The 20,358-nt window shown below is 36.8% G+C and overlaps 1 protein-coding gene across 2 annotated transcripts in view; it reads left to right on the top strand.

Moving 5' to 3' along the window:
• Nucleotides 1–20,358, top strand: part of B3GALT1 (beta-1,3-galactosyltransferase 1) — a 185,724-nt gene that overhangs the window by 94,826 nt on the left and 70,540 nt on the right. For both annotated transcript variants that reach the window (XR_011151962.1, XM_069020768.1), the window contains exon 3: nucleotides 14,809–14,876. The gene's annotated coding sequence lies outside the window, so the exon portion shown is untranslated. The remainder of the gene's footprint in view (nucleotides 1–14,808; nucleotides 14,877–20,358) is intronic.

The raw sequence follows: 20,358 nt of genomic DNA, 5'->3' as shown, positions 1-20,358 counted from the left end.
AAGAATAGGCCACACAAATACTCTTTTGTTCAAATGAAATTGAGGTTGTCTGAGTATGTTTTATAAACTTAGACAAAACATCTGCTAGAAAAGCACTCACTAAAGCATCAGCTACTCCATCTTTTCAGAGGATGTTGTACATTCCAGTAGCTCTGTCCAGAAAACTAATTATATTACTATGAAGTGGGAATAAATTTCCCCATATGTACTGTGCTCTGGAAGACTGTAACATCAGAGATGAAGATCATCTTTAACCTTTACTTTAATACCCATTTTTTTAGAATTTGTGGGTTTTCTGCTTTTTTTACTAATGGTAAGAATAGTAATGAATGTAGTGCTGGAGAATTTGATCTAATAGAAGAAATTAAAAACTTAACATTGTACTGCTGCTATGTTTATGCTTACAGTTTGTAGCTTCATTCCTGAACTTCAGAAGAAGCAAGATTCTTTAGCCTACACCGTCAGTGTAAAAATTCTCTCTCTTTTACCCCTTACACATGAAGGAAAAAAATCCCAAAAACCTCAAAAATAGTTTGGCTACAATTTTCAATAGAAGGCTCATCACTATTTGCTATTATTTCACAGCAAGAAAGACCACACAATTATACTAAGAGGTTTTCAACAGATGTCTGTGTCACAGCGTCTGTATTCACATCATTGCTATGCTTATCAGGTGCAGGGGTTTCACACATATGCCTTCTCTGATTCGTCCTTCTTACTTTCTATAACTTATGTTTAATAAGCAGACAAAAGCTCCTCTGAGCATTCCTAGCAGGAGGTAATTGTTCTATACTCTCTGCAGTTTCCTCTCCAGCACTATAATATGCATCAGTTACTAATACTTAATTAATTGGTGCACTTGCAGTTTAGTCTCTTAAAGAATGAAATTAAATTTTGTGGCTTTAGCCTAGAAGAACATGGACTCAAAACACACAAATATTTAACCTGGTAAAATCAGTTCCTTGCCACATGGGAGAGGGAGTTTCAGACCTGACTTTTATTCCAGGTGGCACTTGACTGGTTGTTCACTGATTGTATCAACAGCCAGAACAATTTCTTTGCACCAAACACTGGCAAGTATGCCCTTTCCTCTCGTGGAAAAACTATTTATCCACTCCTACAAGAGGCTGTATATACCACTATAAATAAATGAGTCAGTAACTAATCAATCACTCGTCAGAATTTTGCTTACATTCGCCTGAAACTAGCAGTCTTGGTGAGAGACAACTAACCATTCTTGGAACACTGTCAGTGCTAGGAATGTAACACTTGAATTCATTCATCCTGGAAAGTTAAGGACTGCATTGTCATCATTTGCCCAGACTTAATTCAATAGCTTGTATTTACACACATACACTGAAGAGAACAATTGTGGTTTCACCATTTTTACTAGAAATGTTGCTGATATCTATGTGCATTGAGCAAATTATGCCCAGATATCCTGGAAACCATGATAAACAGAACTGTTTGGAAATATTACAGTGAACAGATTTTTTTCAAGATCTGTTTTCATAAACCAGGAGTATTTTCCTGAAGCATTTTGGATTTTATTAATTTTCACTGAATGGAAATCACATTGATAGGATCACTGTCTGGACTTCTGACAGGTTGCCCCAAGAGATACAGAAATGTTTCAGATTTTTTTAGTTCTGGGCAAATATGATGTTTTGAGAAAAACTGGGATCAAGTCATGCAAAATTAAAATCTTCTTTTAATAAGCTTTTTAAGACATACTATTCCTACTTTTCATATCTAGTTCCCAAAGTAGTTTTGAGAATGACCTCTAAGAGGTACTTTAAATTTTGGAAATTGATGATGGCGACTTAAAGCCTTTATAATACTGCAGGCAACTGCAGCTATGTCATCATACAAACAACAACAACAAAAAAAACCCCATCCCAAACAGAAGAAGTTACAGATGCTTTTTCCGATACAGATCTAACACAACTTTCAAGAAATAATTTTTGCCAGAATTTTTTGTCAGCTTTGTTAAGTTTACTTGATATGCCTATGTCAGTTACAAATTGTTTCTACAAGAGAAGATTTTATCTTATGATTTGTATGACTATCAGTAGAGATAAGAACCCAGGAGAATAAAATGCTTTTTTTCCTCATGCTAGATAGGGAGCTTAATTAGCAGTAATTTAATTCTGAGAGCAGCTCTCATTTTGTCTGCCTTATTTCACAGAAGAGCTACTGCTGAGATACTTTGCCATATTTTTCCTTCCTATAGGAAAAATGCAGCTTGAACTCTTCCTCCTCTCTTTCTTTGTACAAAGCATTTGTATTAAGTATTTATATTGTTCCAAGATTAAAACAAAACAAGACAAAAAAAAACCAAAACCACTAGAACCTTGTCTATAATTCATTGTGATTTGACTTTGATGAAGGTTCTTCCTGTTGAATTCACAAGGACACAAGCTGGCCCAAAATTTATTTCCCTTATAAAAGAAGCAATCAAACAGCAACCCTCAAACCTGAAAAGAAAATAAAATCAAAGGACTTTGGGTTTTTTATTTCATTTAAGAAGAAAAATATTTTTGAGGAAATAGAATAATTTTAAGGAATTTTTTAGCCAGCTCAAATAAAAGTGCTGATTTTTAATATTTTTCCATTTCCTGAAGCAAAGTTCTTCATCTTCTCTAATGCTAAACTGCAAATACCAGGAGGAGAACTGCACAGTAATTTATGAGTACCTGGAAATAACTGAGTTTGCCATATGGTTCTTCTGTAGGACACTTCTGATTTTCAACTATGCAATATTTCAGAGTGAACTCTACATCAGTTTCCACTACAGTGGAAGATGTCTTACAGAGGAGACTTCCCTCAGCTAGTTTTTGCAGAAATAGGCATCCTAGGCAAAGTATGTGTAAACCTTGGGCTACTGTCTGGCAGTTCAACAAGAAAGACAGAATACCTGTTAAATGTGCATTACTCAGAATCACCACTTTTAAATTAGTTATTTAAGGTTGGCTATATTCAGTTTTTTCAGCCTGTGAAAAACTGACAGATGGGGAAGCTACACTACAGTTCAACAGAATAACACATTAGCTTCTAGAATTCTTCTGCCTACGTGCTCTGCCTGGCATCTCACTTCCTTGAAGGCCTGAATACATTTGAATTGATACTGTATTAAGAAAGCATAGAGTTAAGTGTTATCAAATTGGCTGGTGGTCTCTGATTACTTCCTCTTGGAAGCTAGAATTAGAAAATAAATCCTTTAACTTTAATACAAACATTTACTTTCTAAGAAAGATTTCCTCATGATAAACCTCTCCTGTAAAAACTATCAGATGGACCTATTTTTTTCATATTTTTCTACTGCAGCTATTTTAGAAAAGGCAATACTCGAAAGCTCTCCACAATTTATTTCAGCCATTCTGCATGACTAAGACATTTTGTAATTTCAGAGCGTGAATACAGATTAAGGTAATGTGATAAATTATGCAGAATATAATTGATGAAGAAATGGTTAAATGGGAAAAAAAACCAGGAAACTGAGTGAACTTGCATCAAATTCTAAACATTTTTACTGTCTATTATTATTTTGAATAATCAGTATAGGCACCCTTTGTTTATTTTGTTTCTTTGAAGGGAAGAAGACAGAGAATATATTGCCTGGATAACCTTCTTTTATTTTTCATTTAGAGTCTCTACTCTTAAAACATAAGACTTGCTTTTCTAGAACATTTATAAAGATTTAGCTTCCTAAGTACTTCAAGTTATTGGTGATAAAAAACTTCATATATTCCCACCAATAAAGAAAACAATCCCAACACATGCAGACTTTGTATCCCTCTGAATCACAGCAAAGTGGCACTCAAATTTTCAGTAAAAGTAGTCTTTTTGCTTTGTTTAAAGAGTATAATTTCATTGCAAAATATTTCTGGTTAGAAACGTTTCTGACTTTTAGCGCAGAAATGTAGCATTTGTCTTGCAAAGTCATTCTCTGGCAAGAATTTTTTTTGAGAGAAAATAAAATGTACTTTAACTGTTTCTCAATATTTTTTTCAAATGAGAAAAAGTAACAAAGGGCTATGGGAATTTTGGGATTTTTTCAACTTTCTTTCACACATTATACTGGCAAAAGTTGTATGATGTAAGACAGTGCTTCCCCAGAAGATGTTAAGGTAGAGCTGAACACTTCCAATATATTTTGTGTATGTGTATATTATAGTCTCCTTTACTAATTTTATATCTTCCAGGAAAAACAGTTAAAAATATTTGGAAAAAAACCCCAACTAATAAAAATATAATTTAAAAATAGATACATTTGGAAATTAATTCATAGTTTTAGTCACCTTTCTCATGTGAACTGTTTTCTTACCAAAATTACATAAATATGGTGACAACATCATGTTGGGCAGGAGTGTTGATCTGCTGGAGGGCAGGATGGCCCTGCAGAGGGATCTGGGTAGGCTGGATTGAGAGCAATTTTCTGAAGTTCAACAAGGCCACATGCCAGGTCCTGCCCTTTTGTCACAACAGCCCCATGCAGTGCTACAGGCTGGGGGCAGAGTGGCTGGAAAGTGGCCCAGTGGGAAAGGACCTGACAGTGCTGGTCAACAGCAGCTGAACACGAGCCAGTGTGTGCCCAGATAGCCAAGAAGGCCAGTGGCATCCTGGTCTGTATCCAGAATAGTGTGGCCAGCAGGGCCAGGACAATGACTGTCCCCCTGTACTCAGCACTGGTGAGGTCACCCCTCGAGTGCTGTGTCCAGTTCTGGGCCCCTCAGTTCAGGAAGGACGTTGAGGTGCTGGAGCGTGTCCAGAGAAGGGCAAGGAAGCTGGTGAAGGGTGTGGAGCACAAGTCCTGTGAGGAGCAGCTGAGGGAGCTCTCAAGTAAACAGACAAGAGGAAACAACCTCAAGCTGTGCCACAGAAGGTTTAGATTGGATATTGGGAAAAAAATTTTTCATGGAAAGTGTTGTCAGGCATTGGAACGGGCTGTCCAGGGAAGTGGTTGAGTCATCATCTCTGGAGGTTTTTAAAAGACATGTAGATGTTGCTCTTTGGGACACAGTTTATTGGTGGATTTGGCAGTGCTGGGTTAACAGCTGGACTTGATGATCTTAGAGGTCTTTTCCAACCTAAATCCATGATTCTATGATATAACCCTTGCTATAAAAAAAATTTATATTTCAAAAAGTAACCATCAGAAATGTAATGATGTGTGCAAAAGACTTCTCTTACTGTTATTGTATTTTACTTGAAAGGCAGTGGAAAAATCTAAAATTTTTCCACGCAAGACACAACAATGTCTTCAATGTTCTACACTGCTTTTTCACTCAGACAGAAAAGCCTTCATCAGCAAATTGCTTAGTTGTATTTAACTAATAACTCTGTAGGAATTCATTATATCAATAAATTATTTGTTAAATTAAATCAAGTTTAAATCACTGAAAGAAAATTCTCAAATGAGGGTTAAATGCTGAGACTTCCAAAGGAAATCAGTTTTCAGTTGTTACCTGTTTAATGGTGTTTGAGTACTGTACATTTAGTTTTTTAAAAAAAATCTTTAAGGCTATGTGTTTCATAAATTCCTTATTGTACCCATTTCTTCTGTATACTTTACTTACAAATTAAATTATCTGTGAAGGAAATCCATAATTGTTGTTCATGAGCTCTGCAATAGAATAGATTGGGGTTTTTGTCCTTATAAGCCAACAATTTTCAAAGAATAGGGCCTTTTAAAAACATATTTTAACACTCCTGCAGATTAATAATGTGTTAGCAGAAAAAGACATGTTGAGCCTCACTCAGTTATCCCTCCATCCCAATTATACTGCGACATTAAATCTTGTGACATTTAATAAGAAAGGCCATTTCACCCATGACTGCCTCAACTGCTGACAATTTATGCAACAGCGTCCCCTCCTAAGAAACTGTTCTAAAAGAAGGTGGCTTTCTAACATGCTGATATATCTAACTGCCCATGTAAATTAAATAAGATGTAGCAAAGTATGTAAAATTGTTCATCTTATACTTACCTGATGCCTTTAACTACAGAAAGAGGAGTTAAAGGGCTGGCATAAATTCTTTTTTTGCAACTGCAATGGTGTTAATGGACCAAAATGAGAAAGAACCAGGGTACAAAATAATGTATGTGCATGTACATATCTCTCATTTCTTTACAGTTTTTCACATTTGTGAATATGAATTAACATGTTTAAATATCTTCAATCTTTTTCAAAAACCTGCCATTAAACAAGAATTTAGAGACACTACTAAATATGCCTCTGGAGAAAACTTAGTGTTGTCTTCCTCAAGGCTGAGAACTGAGTGTCAAGATTTAGGACCAGCTGAAGATTCTAGCCAGGACAACAAGCATATGCACTCCTTATCACACACTATAGGCAAAGAAATCTCAGCTACCTGCTCATCTGGCTCCAAACCTGGAAGATGCATAGCTTGGTCTGAAATAATGCATCTGAAAAGATGCATCTGCTTGGTCTGCCTTGTTGAAGAGCAACTGGCTTCAGGGATTGAACTAGGATCTCCATGCAGTACCAAGCAAAAATATATGAATGTATCAGCTGACTTGAGGATTGTCTTGAGGACTTTTGCAGCAAGTTCCACTGCATGGTGGGGTAAAACAACACAAACCATTTCAATTACCTTCTGCCTCTAAAATAACGAGTATATTAAGTCAAGTGTATGTAAGACTATCATTTTCATATTTTCCTATAACTATGGAACCACACATTTCTTGAAATGGATTGGCTTTCTAAAAAAAAAATCTGAGTTCTTACAGCAATTAATTTTACTCCATTATAAAACAAAATTTTAATGTAACATGGCATATCTGGTCTAGTGTTTAAGTAGGACAGATATTTCAAATCAAATACCCAAGCATTGAAGAGCAGGCTGTTTGCTGCAGGTAAACCTCTGTGAAGGTCACAAGAACTAAAGGATTGCATCCTACCTTATTAAGACTGGGTCAACTAATTCAGTTCCATGCTCATGGTACAAATGGGTTTTTTTCTGTGAGTTTTTTCTGCCCACCAATAGCTATTTTGCAGTTTTTCACTGATGTTACAACACGAAGTATAGGGAAACAACAAGCAAAATTAAATGCTTAATCTTGTCAATCTTTTCAAAGGAAAAGAAAAAAGCAGCTAAATTTTAACTACTGCATTCTATGAAAATCAAATGCTTTTACAAATTTTTGGGTGGAGACAACAGCGTGTGCCTTCATATATATTGGCAAAAGTTAATCCAGCTGCTTCAACTTCAGGGAATGTCACAAACTCCTGTGCAGGATGGATAAATGAATGAACCATTGAGCTATGGTCTTCAATCCTTCTTTGAAAATCATAGTTATTTTTTGTACCAATTTATAAAATATTGTTTTTCAGTAGAAAATGCCTGTGCAGAAATAAGGACTGTACAAAATCATCCGAAAATATGCATTATAGAAAACAGTGCTTTCACTGGAGATGGCCATGCCAGTATTGGATTTCATGTACCTTTTTGTGCAATATCTCTTTTAAGTATCTGTGCCTAATACAGATGATGGTACAATGTTTACATCTGTGGCAGGAATAGATAAACCAGGAAAACACACTAATATAAATAATGAAAATTAAGGGAAACAACGAATTTCAACTAAGGTTTGCCTACTAATTGTGGTAATTCTGGGGACAGGAGTGAAGGAAGATAAATATTCCAAAGCCTATTTTGGCATTCTATATTTGAAACTCTACTGGATAACAGCAACTTTTTCTGAGAAATATCAGTGCTCACATCAAGGGTAGGCTGTTACTATGGCTCTTGAACAAGGATCAGAAAAATATTTTGATTTTTGAATGCACATTGAGCAAATATTGAACTTAAATATGAATTCAAGATTTCATTCTACCTCTATATAAATCTCTGGGAAATTTCCCTACAATATTTTATGTTTTGCAATTATGACTCTGATTTCTGTTTGGGCTCCTACCTATCCAAAAACAATTCATTAATTATATTCCAGAACTATAACAGAACTCTCCAGCTGCAACATTTTTTTAAATTCTGCTTTCTTTTCAAAACTTACTCTTCCACTGTGATCATAAATGCTTCCTACACCAGGATCCTAGAATAATTTGAAAAGTTTGAAAATACAATCCATCATTTTTCTTGTTCTGCAAGAAAATTAATGTAACAGGCTGTTTAATTTGAAAGAGCGCATAAGCATGGTGTTGATGAATTGCCTTAACTATCCACATCACTGGGAGATTGCAATAAAACTTCCTTGGTGTTTACCTATCAACAATGGAATTTTTAAAGGGATTATGATGACCTGTGGATAGAAAAGAAAATCCATCTTTACCTTGCACTGACCTGCAAATGTAAAATTTACTGTAATTTGTGCTGTAGCAAAAGAATGGTACCTTTGAGGTAGGTGCCATAAAATCTGAAGAAACCCCTATAGTTCTGACATGCACAGTGTAAAACAAAATTAGAGGTCTGGGTAAGAAAAAAAATGTAATTACTTGGAGTAGCCTCACAATACTCTTCACTGAAACCTAATTATTGATAAAAAACTTGAAGTCCATCTTCTCATCATCATAGTTGAATTACATTAATGGACATAATGGGTCTTGTTTTGCTTCTTGCAAAGTCTATGGCAGCTTGTTAGCTTTCGCTTAAATTCTAATCTCTAAGAAACTTCTCTCTTGATATCTAGCACAGCACCTTTTAATATATCCCTAATATTATCAATCTAATACCATGACACAGGGCATGCTCAGAGAGTCAAAACACCACCATTAGCTATAAATTACCATACCCCACTGGGACTTCCTTTACCAAACACTGAGTTGTGAATGATGTAACTGTTACATGTGAGGCAAAGTCTTAAGGCACAGGGAATAGATTTATTGGACCAACTGACACAGCTGGGGGAAAAAAATCAACAAACTAGAAAACATGTTCCCAAAAGCTCATGTATCTTACATAGCCATAGCAGTTACCTTTAACAAAATACACCCTCTCTTCCTGAAACCTCACCTTCTGGATTGCCACAGATAAAACACAACTACTACAAACATTTTCAAGTAGTGATGATGCCATTGTAACACACATAAATATTGGGTTTCGCATGTATTGAGGCAACATACATTTACTGAGTTCAGAGGAATACTGTGCAAGAAAAAAGCTTTTTCGACAAATACTAGTCCCCCTGCAAAATTTACAATTTTCTACCACCACACACCATACAGAGAAACTGAGACATAAGGTACACTAAGTGCTGTTGAGTGCTTGCAGAAAACAAACTCACGTTGACTCCATTCAACTATTCTAGTCCTAGATGATGAACAAAATGTGAGATATCCCTGTGTGAAGGTGACATGAACAATACAAAGAAACAGACTGGAAAAGGCTAGACTAGTATACAGCAAGGGTACACATTTCAAGCCTTAATTTTAATTGGTATTTTCCTCCAAGAAGCTTTATTTCCTGGATAGTAAAATGGACTCTTGAAAGTATTGCAGTGCAAGTTTCTATAGCCCTTTCCCATAGGTTTCCTGTTTCCCTTCCTACAGCAGGAGGACTTGCCATAGGCTTACTGTTTCCATAAACATTGATAAGTGTTTTTTCACCTACAGAGGAAGGTGCAAGTGAAGTCTTTCCAACAGCCTTCAGCTGTGCAAAACAGTTATTTATCACATGCAGGAGAGCCTGCTTGTGTGGAAGTGGCAGGCAGCTACAAGTGTTGCAAGTCACACTGACTTTATCCTTTGAAAACATGTTCCTCAAAGCTTCAAATGAGGCAATAGTAATAATAATTACCAAATGCTTCAAGATAATGCTAAACTGAGTTCTGAGGCTATGATGATACAGAAATAATTCACTATAAACATACATCCCTGACACTAATGCCTGAAGTTGGAAAATATTTATAATGGAATAAGGTCTGATTCCACTGCCATTAAAGCTGATGAGAGTTCTACCCCTAGCTTCCCTGGCAGCCGTTCATAAAAATATGTTTACTGGGAAAGGCAAAAGTAATTCATATGTATGACTGCCTGAAAGTTTATACACACAGATATAGCTCAATGTATTCCTTTTTTCCAAAGTCAATGTATTTGAAAAAAAAGGCAACAATTTTGTCCATTGTCTAATTTCTTGTTCTTACCTTCTTATGATATATTTTAATATTGTGTCTTCATGTTTCCCATAAGCATTCTTTTATGTCTAAAAATGTCTTCAAGCTCTTCTATTTCTGCCATGAGTTAAATTTCTATATACATTATGGCCAAGTTTCTGCTAAAAAAAATCCCATATCTTTGAAATAGGAATTGAATTTCCTTACTCAAATGCCAGCAGTAAGTAAAAAGCAGGACTTTGTCTCATGCAATTTCTTTGCCTTTTTTAAACCAAGAATTAGAAGTCTGATAGCAAATTCAAATGAACATATTTGGTTTATCTGAAAATGCAGAGTCAGATCCAATTAAACACAATTAACCGCAAAAACTGCCACCACTTCTGAGGATGAATCACATCCCTCCCAGCAGTCGAACCTTTCCTGCAATGGGAGAGCCTCTCTTGAGTCTCTCACCAGCCATGTACATCCTTCAGCCCAGAGGGACCAACTCTGCTGAGCTCCTAAATGCCGACATTGTCCAGTTAATACTGCTGCAGGTAAATTTGTGCAGATGAAGCACAAGGACTGTTCATCTTTGTAAGAGTTTCTTGTGCTTAATGGGCAGAGGAATCAAAGGATCAGTGAGCTGTGACTTGTATGGGACTGATTAACTCTGAGAATAAGGGAGGCAAGAGATGCCAACTAACTACTTCAGTACAAAAATGGTGATCATAGAGCAGCTCTATACCTTAGAATAGCATTAACTTTTTGTCTCTACAAAGACAGAATTAACAAACCCAACTCCTAAAAATCCAACAGTACAATCAACTGGAAGATGCTGATAGAATTTTCTGAGAACTAAGTAAGAATTTACATAAATGTAGCAATTCATTAATAGAAGCTACTTGCAGACCATAAATAAGTCAGTAATTAAAGACATTTTGGCCTCTCTACAAGCTCCAGCAGTGTAAGACAGACCTTGTACCGAAGGAAAGTAGCTATTTTAGAATTCCTTTGCATTCAGGGTCCTCCAGAGAAAAGACTGAACAGCATAATATCTCATGAAGAAACCTTTTCCAAGATGCAACTGTAGTGATACCTTGGCTTCTCTAACTAGACAGTTAGGACTTGAGAGCTGAAGAAATAGTTTGTCTCCATAGATCATCTCCATTTGTTCATTGCCTGGATTTAAGCTCAAGATGTACAATTTTTCAGATGTCATTCTAAATCAGCCTGCAGCAGGTACACATTTATTTGAAGTTATACTCCAAGCATTCAATTTAACAGAGCCACATGGTCACAGAAGACCCTTTCTGTCAGTTAGGCTGTCTATCCATTGAAAAATTGGCCTAACCTACCTGAGTGCTATGCTGAATTTTCCAACTTTTATACTAAAGTACATTTCTTCAGATGCATAAAAGACCCCTTGTTCTTCTGTCAAGTCTGTTTGCTTTTATCTGAGAGCCAAATAAAATATCTGGAAGTGTATGTAGTGAACAGAATGAGGAGAAGTGAATTTTGCCTATTTCTGTGCTGAGGGAAAGAGATGTAGTAAAGAAGACTTCAACAACCCCAAAACCGTAAAGAACCTTGCTTTCAAGATGAAAGATGGAAAATTAAAAATTTCATAGTAACATTCATGGACAGGAAGATTTTAAGTGCCTGAAAGCTGATGATCCTTCAACACTAAGTACAGTCTCCATAATAGCTCTAGTTCCATAATTACTCAGTAGAACAACACATGCTGTTCGGCCAACTAGGATTTCCGAAAAGATGCAACACCTTCAAAACACCATCGAATTTCACTAATCCCTGTTTTTCAAATAGGCTCTAATAAGATTTAATGCTAGTAGTCTTTCAAGAAACAGATTTAACTAGGGAGTCAAGGCTAAAATATATTACTAATATGGCTTAGGAATCTTTACATTCAGAAAGAAAAAACATAGCATATATTGATTATTTGATAAAAGAATGTCAAAAAATCTCATCAAGGTGAAGAGGAAAGTTTTGAAAGGAACTGACAAACTATGAAAAACACTGATGTGTTGCTCAGTGATCCTCAGTAAAGCTGAGTAAGAAGTTTCAGACAAATTAGAAACTTCATTCTAACTCTGTGTCCACACCTGGACTTGAACATAAAAATCATCTAATTGTTTTTGCAAGTAAATCAGAACCTCTGATATGTCAGCTTTATGACTGTCAACTCCCTTGCCCAAAGCTCCCCAGAACAAACTTTGAACAGGGCAAGTCACTAGTTGGATGTCAGACAAACTGTTGGAAAAAAATGCGCAGTTCTCTCCACTACCTCTATTTGATCTCACCTCTTTCCCTCTCAGACATCACCTTAGCCACCATGGTAATGGTTATTTTAAAGCAGCATCTCTCCTTTTGTCTGCTAATACTCATTTCACTTGGAAGGGGTAACTCCATGCCCTCTCCATATTCCAGTTCCCAGATCTGAGTCATCCTCCACCTTTTGCCCTCTGTGACTGTGCAATTATTTAAAAGTAAAATGCTAAAAGAGGGATTGAAGTGATCTCTCCTGTCCCCTCCTTCTAAAATCTTAATACAAAATTAAAGCAAACAAAATTAAAATCCATTCTCTCATGCCTACAATTCTCTAATAAATACTAGTCCTATATCAAAAGTTATAATTATCTATTTTGTTGCTTATAAAAGCATTTAATCTAAACGTTTTCTCCTTCAGATATCCACTTACAACTGTGAAAAATTTTATTTTCATATAGCTTTAGTTTTCAGCTGTTTCATTGGGTTTTTTAGGTCACAGTAAAAAAACCCCAGTGTATTCATTTCTCATCTACATTTCAAATATGCTGAATAAGTTTATCAGATAAAAAAATCTGACCAATTCTTTGATTTATATAATTTCTTAAGAGCTGATTTTTCGATTAAGCAATTGCCAAAGCAAGCCATATCCAAGTATTCCGTGACATACACAAGAGACTTAGACTTTCACCAAGAGACTGAGGCTTAGACACACTGCCATGCACAGTAAACATTAGCATTTACATTCCTCCCTTCAAAAGGTGTCAAGAATGACATTGTCACAGAACCACTTTTTCCATTATCCCCTGTAAAAAAAAATTAAAAATGATCAAATAGAAGAATGCTTCTGTGAGGTAGCTAACGTAAAAAGTGCCTTGTGCTGCAATGACATAGAAAATGTTCATAACTGGCATTTGAGGAAGGGCAGTGACACTGATTATTCTATCACAGACTAATCTGCACCATGTGAAATTATGTTCCAGTGTGATAACCCATGACCCCTAACAAGGATCAGACAGATATGTCACAGCTGGTTACTACCTGAAGCCAGTAGGTATGTAGTGCACCGAGCAATGGCTGTGTGGGATGCAGGGGTGTTTACAAAGCACAGCACAGCTGCAGAGACATGCAAAGCAGTTGCAGCTGCCTTGGAGAACAGAAGCATTACAGTCAGATCAGTGTGGCCATGCCTCCAAAACACTGATTAAAAAACTTCTTTTTCCCTTTTCTCCTTCCTGCTTAGGCCCATCTGATGTGAGGTGTAGTCATGAGCTGAGCATATTACCGAGTGTGGGTAACACACAGAAACAGAAGGCTGGGTCTCTCCTGGGCACCCTGGGTTCATTCTGCCCATGGTCTAAGGGAGCTGGATGCAAGTCTACCTTGCTTCCACAATACTCTGCTCTGGCCATACCTTGCTGCATCAGCTTGAGCACATGCCCTTCAGATGAGCAGCCACTAGCTCCATTCCCTCCATGATCCAGGAATGACTATTTTAAGAGACTGAGAGAAAATAGAAAAATCAAAGAAGAAGGATGGGGAGAGCACTGATAAGCAGTGAATAAGGCAGGAGAGGAAAACTAAGGGAAATGCAACTGTTGTAGACAGGTATGACATGGGGAGGAGAGGGAATTAGAAAAGAGCTTGATCTTCGAGAAGTCAGAGAGGACACAAGTGAGAACAACAAGAAAAAGAAGCTTCAATAACAAGGGAGAGAGGAAAACATTATGGAAACTGTCCGTCATGACCTGGTCAGAAAAAAGGACAGGACCTGGAAATAAAAACTGGTGGTGAAACATGAGGAAGGGCAAATGAAGTTTGCTTTACAGTGTGCTGGGTTTGTGATGATGGTAGGACATAGAGGAAATGCAAGGAAAATAGCTGGATAATGAACCTGAGTAAGGGATGAATCATGAAGTGTTGGGAAGCTGGATGTCACTGGTCTTCATTACAACATTGTAAGTGATTAAGATGTCAATCTCATGTGGGTAAGGCAGTGCTTCCTAAAGCTGAGTTGGGCATGAAATCCTGCCAGGGTTGTGTGGATGCTTTGTACTGTAGACCATAGATAGAACCCCTTGCAGCCTATGCAATCAGAGTCTTTCACTTACAGAAGTAACTCTTCTTTTAATCCTAATCACCTTTAATAGCACCCTCTCTCAATTCTTATTTCTCACTCAATCAGTGTCCTTCAACAAGTCTTCTCTTGTTCTGCTGCCATAACTGAAATTCATAGAACCCTGCATTATGCTATAGTTATCTATGTTTATTTACACATGCATTTTAATGGATAGTCTGAATATAGCACTGGGTTAAATTCAGGGACACACTAATTTATTGTGAAGCACAACACAGAAAAGACAGCATTCAAATGAGAGTTTGCTTGCTAACACTGCAAGCATATGAAATTCAGGAATCATATATCTATCTTACACTTTATTCCTGTCCAGGATATCCAGGCCTGACTCACTATTTGCTGATTGGACACCACCAGCACCATCTCATGGAGATGAACTTGGTAAGCAACAGCTACTTAGATAAAACAGACCCCACCCATCTAGGAAGACCAACATGTCCTGAGTCAAGAGGCTCTGCACACATTTCCTGTTCCATGGTGGTTGTAAAGGCTTTTCACTTATTCATTGGCTTAGCAGCAAAGAATACTTTTTATGTTTGCTGAGGCTTCTATGCTGCACTTGTGCTTATACACCAGGCAAACTCAAGTCCCTGAAATCTAGCTGGATATAGGGGGAAGGTCATCAGACACACAGAAGAGCTCATATCATTCTCAGCTTCCCAATGGTCTGTAACTTCATTCATTGTCAGGCCAGGGAGGGGGCTAAATGAGATCAGAGAGCACCTAACACAGCAGATTTATACAGGCTGCACTCACTGCCTTTTCCTGCCATGCAGTGTGGATAGAGCATCCATCCAAAGAGTAAGAACCATCTTTCAATAAATGCCTTAAGAATATATGTGTAACATATTTCCAGGAAAACATATTCCAATTTTGGGTCTCTAGTGATACATGAGGCAGAGATAATATCAGCTAAGAAAAGCAGGACCAAAAGCAAAGATGTTCTTAATGATACAGAAAATTCTAATTAAAATGTCTCAGCAAGCATTGAAGTTTATTTGCCGCTGATATTATGACATGCATACTTGTTGCGGGGGGGGTCCCAGGAGCAGGGGAATCCAGCCAGAGGCACGATACAAACACCGATACGATTTGAGCATCGTGCTCCAGTTTTATTGTTCGGTTACACCAAGTTTTACTTTTTCCAAAGTTCACGCCCCTTTCCCAAGAGAAAGCCTCTAAGCAGCGGGGGAGCTGACCAGTGTATACCTTTTCCCAAGGCTGTTCAAGGCTGCTGGCTAGCAGGTGCCTTGCAAGCCTATCTTCAGCCTGAGGCCCCGTCAGGGGTACTTCTGCAACAGCCCTGGGATGCCCAAGCTCTCCTAGGGTATCCTATATTCCACAAGGAATCCCTCTACACATACTGAATTTAATGTGTAATCAGTGCTAATCCATTCCAACCCATGCAATATCAGCAACATTAAAGCAGACCACAAGTAGAATTACACAAATAATGAGTACAGCTCAGAAAGACAATTTAGAAAGGTCCTTAAATATCATCCAAGACAACAGCAAGATTACAAGAAATTCTGTGACCCCAGAAAACTGTCTTGCTCTCCTTCAGGCCTAATTGAAATCTGCAGCTGGGTACAGTACTTGTTCCTTTAACAAGATATCCCTAGTAAGGAAAAGTGTCAACACAACTGCTATAATTATTTCTATCTTAACAATAAAGATTCTTCATGCCTGCCTACAGTCCAGACCAGGAGTTGTGTGTCTGTAGAAGCATAATTCATTTGTTCTTCTGGAAACGAGAACATATATATTTGGAAGGGCTTACTTTTCTTCGTCCTGTTGCTTCATTTGTTCTTTATAAACAGATATATCTGTACACTTTTAAGATGTCTTAGAATGTATATATTGTTTCATATGATAATTTGCTTATAATTTAATTGATGCCAAAACAGAAGCACCTACAAACATTTTTAATTATCCAGCTTGAGATTACCTATTCACGTGGTTTTATTTTTAAAAATGTTTCTCAATAGCTTCCTTAAGGATCAGGAGCACCAGCTGAGCAATCAGTTAATGATTTTTATACTAATTACGAGATTTAGCATCTGTCAGACCAAAACCTGTTTCCTAAAGAACAGAAGGCCTGACCTTGAGTGGAAAATAAATCTCAAGTCGCAATTATGAAAATTATAATTTCTTCCTTTTCCACGAAAAGCTTGCCAAGAAAGTTAAATGAATTTCAGAAATATGTAGGGACACTGCTGTTAAATTACATGGAAATCTGAATATAAAAATTCCTTCATGATCTTCTTCCAAAGTATTCTAAAATCCAAGTCAAGCATATTTTAATCTTGCACTGGTACAGACCTGCTTGCTTCTCCAAAAGGCCACCAAAATGCCACTGAAGTTAAAATGGATGAGTTAACCTTTTGAAAAGTACTCACAGCACCACAATTATTCTGACCTTTGACTGTACAATCCTTTTACTTTGCTAGCTATTCATTTAATGCCCATTTGTAATTTTTAAAATTATTACTACATGACTGAAAACATTTGTTTAGCAATCCATCACCATGACATGTAGCAGTTTGCAACAATGAAGGGTTTTGGTACAGGCAGTTTTAATTATTTAACCAATAATAAATAAGGCAAGGACCTATACGTAGGGGAGGCAAAAACTACAGGAGGTGTGGAAGCCCACAGAGAATTGCTGTGAAATGTTTTTACAAGCATCTTAATGCATAAAGCTGTTTTGATGGATAGATAAGTGTTGAGATTAAAAGAATAAAAAAAAACACGAAGGAAAATCACAAAACCAAACCCTTCCAGCCACCCCCCAAAAAACTGATGTGGTTGTGGCTCATCCTTCAGCTCAGTAGACAAGAAAGGCTCGTTTCCACAGCTCTGGGGACTTCAGCTGTAAGAGGAGAGAAATGGTCTGGATTCCACTAAATCCTGTACAGCTAAGGTAGAACAAGAATTCTTACCTTGATTCTGTTCATAATGAAATGGAACTTGCACTGACTAGCGCAAAAATGTTATCAACATTCATGAAACAGCAGGCTATCCCCCCACTTCTTCCGAGTTTGGTAATTGATAAAGATTACCAGGAGCCTTTCTCCTCCACTGACAACAATTCACCTGTTGATCTTTATCAGCAGCCTACTATTTGAAGCACTGGTGACAGTACATTTTGGTCAGCAATGTGACTCCACAGCTCAACTGATCTCTTGGGCACTTGTATATCTCCAGAAGACCTCTTCTACATGTCCCCCTCTCTTAAATGTAGAGGATCTAAGTTTGCAAGGCCATTTCAGAGAGATAACACCCAGTGCAAAAGGTTGACAAAGTCAGAACACACATCTGCCCAAATCCCATGTTGAAATATATTCATAAAGGGAGAGGAAACAGACTCTGATGCTGAAATATATAAATCAGATGTGAAATTATGACATCCAGCCAGCAGAAGAGCATAACAGCAGCACCAAAACAAAACTAGTATTTATTACTAAGTTCCACTGGCTATGGCAGTACCTTTTAACTTACTTCTCAGTAAGAACCAATGAGTAAAACTAGGTCTTAAAAGTCATTCATGCGCTGATAAAGGCCAGAAGGCAAAAGCATCTAGAAGTCAGCAGTTCTGTCACCTACACTTCTGTAAGCACTTCCTTATCAACTGGAAATTTTTGAAACTGTAAAATAGAAAAACGTCAGTTCTAAAAGAATACAAATTAGACAACTTAAGCAAAGTAAGACAAAAAATGTATTTTGAGCCAACTGCTAGATATTGAATAATTTTCAGCAACTGCAATGCACCAACCCTGAAGGCAACAACAAAACCCATTGTAAATCACAGGCAGTGTATGTAGCTCTGTTTAAGAAAGTATTCAGACACATTTTGATTAACAACATTATTAACTGTTCCATAGGAATCTTAGAATAGCTCACTCTCTCTTACAGCAAGAAAACACAAAAGAAGCCTATACTTCATTTTCGGTTATTTTACTGCTACTGTATTATTTACTGCAACTCTAATGTCTCTCATTTATTTAACATTCTCCAGATATGCATTAAAAAGGAAATCTGGGTGTTTACGGTGAATATCAGTTCAGCATTGACTAATCTCTCAGCACACAAGAACTGTGACAAGTCAGTCCTATTTTCAAACTTTGATGAGATTTTTAACTGAAGAAGCAAAGAAACTTCCAAGAAGTTCACTAGAAACATGACAACTTATACAAGAGAAAAAAAATAAAGACCCTAGAAACAAGACATTGTAGTGGAAGGGAAAAAGCAATCACTGAATTTTCTAAAGAGGTGAGAAAATTGACATGTAGGCAGGTTTAAATCACAGAGGAAATAAAGTAAATATCAAATGAGGAAAGCTGACTGCTGCTTCCCAGTGGAAATGTCTTAAATTAAAGCAGAGAGATGCAAGAGTGAGAAACTTACAACAGTAACCTTTTGAGATCAGGTCTGCATTACAAAACTATTTGAAAAGGATAGCTAAACCCTCATCCTGTTTTGTCCTGTGTACATGGTTCAGAATTAAAGGCCTGGTATCAAGACAATTCCTTCTCTGGCTGCTGTCAATAGTCTGAACAGCAGGAATCTAACGCAGCCATTCATGAACATGAAGAGCTAGACTGAAAATTGATTATCTTAGGATGAAAAATGTTCCCAAAAACTTCCATTATATATGCCATTAAATTATCAGATCAAATATATAAGGACATAACCATAACAGTAAATATAATATATGATGAAGTCCAGTGTTTTTCCTTTTAATGGGACCTTGAAAACATGTCAAATATATCCCATATATTATTCATCAAATTGACACCTTGTCTGGCTGGAAATTTTATACTTTTCAGTATATATTAAGAATATGTATTTCTGACAATTGTTTAAAAAGAAAAAGTCTTGTCAGGTGTGCACTGATGAAAACAACTACCACCTAAATATTTACTGCTGCTTACAGCAGAGGTAGTGGAAAGCAGCACTACCTCTAGACCATGCTGTCCCATAACAGTGCATCAAAAAAAGAAAAGAGAAAGAACACCAGAAGTTGAGGGATTTTAATGAGAATTTGCCAATTTGTCAAAATCAGACCATTATGTAGAGAACTGAATGATTTCAATAAAATTATAGCAGAATTCAAAAGCAGATCTTCAGTGGAAGCTAAGAGAACCAGCTTCTCACAAGGAAGTTTCCCTGGTTTTCTGTCAGCACATTTACTCACTTAGCCAGCAACTTGCTGAAGGCTAAAGCATAGAAATTAGCCCAATCTGAAACATTCAGGTCTTCCATTTACCATCTCCTTACACCGCGGTTCAAGCATAAGACTGAATAACTGAAATGTCACAACTTTGCAATTAAAAATGCCTAATGTATAATACTTCCAAAATGAAAGAAGTTCTTCATTCATTTCTCACATCATCCATCATGCTAGATTTAAGTTGATTTAGTCCACTGGAAACCTTTTCCAAACTTAAAATCGACACACATTATTACAGTTTCATTGGCTAAAATAGCTAAATAACATTGGGAGCAGCATCAGCATTTCACTTAGCAAATACCTGCTATTAGGGTCTTATGTGCAGAGACATAATAATAGAAACATAGGTAATAGGTCATGAAACAATATCCAAAATTACGAGAACATACAGTTTTTCTATAACTTTACAATTCAATATAACTTGGCATTTTGGTCTTCTATATTGGAAACTGTGTTACTCCTCATCTTAAGTAATGCTTACTTTTATCTGAAAAGGTAGGTAAACTCTTCCATTTTTTCAGAAGCAAGGATGACTGTCTCAAAGCATAAATTGAAACAGTTCTCTAACTGCAAAGATCAGTGCTGGAAATTTAAGATGTTATCTTAAGATTTTCTGAAAAACCACCAACA

The sequence above is a fragment of the Aphelocoma coerulescens genome, chromosome 7 (assembly GCF_041296385.1).
Source record: "Aphelocoma coerulescens isolate FSJ_1873_10779 chromosome 7, UR_Acoe_1.0, whole genome shotgun sequence".
NCBI lineage: Eukaryota > Metazoa > Chordata > Aves > Passeriformes > Corvidae > Aphelocoma > Aphelocoma coerulescens.
The sequence above is the reverse complement of the archived record's forward strand: the minus strand, read 5'-3'. Positions and strand labels throughout refer to the sequence as shown.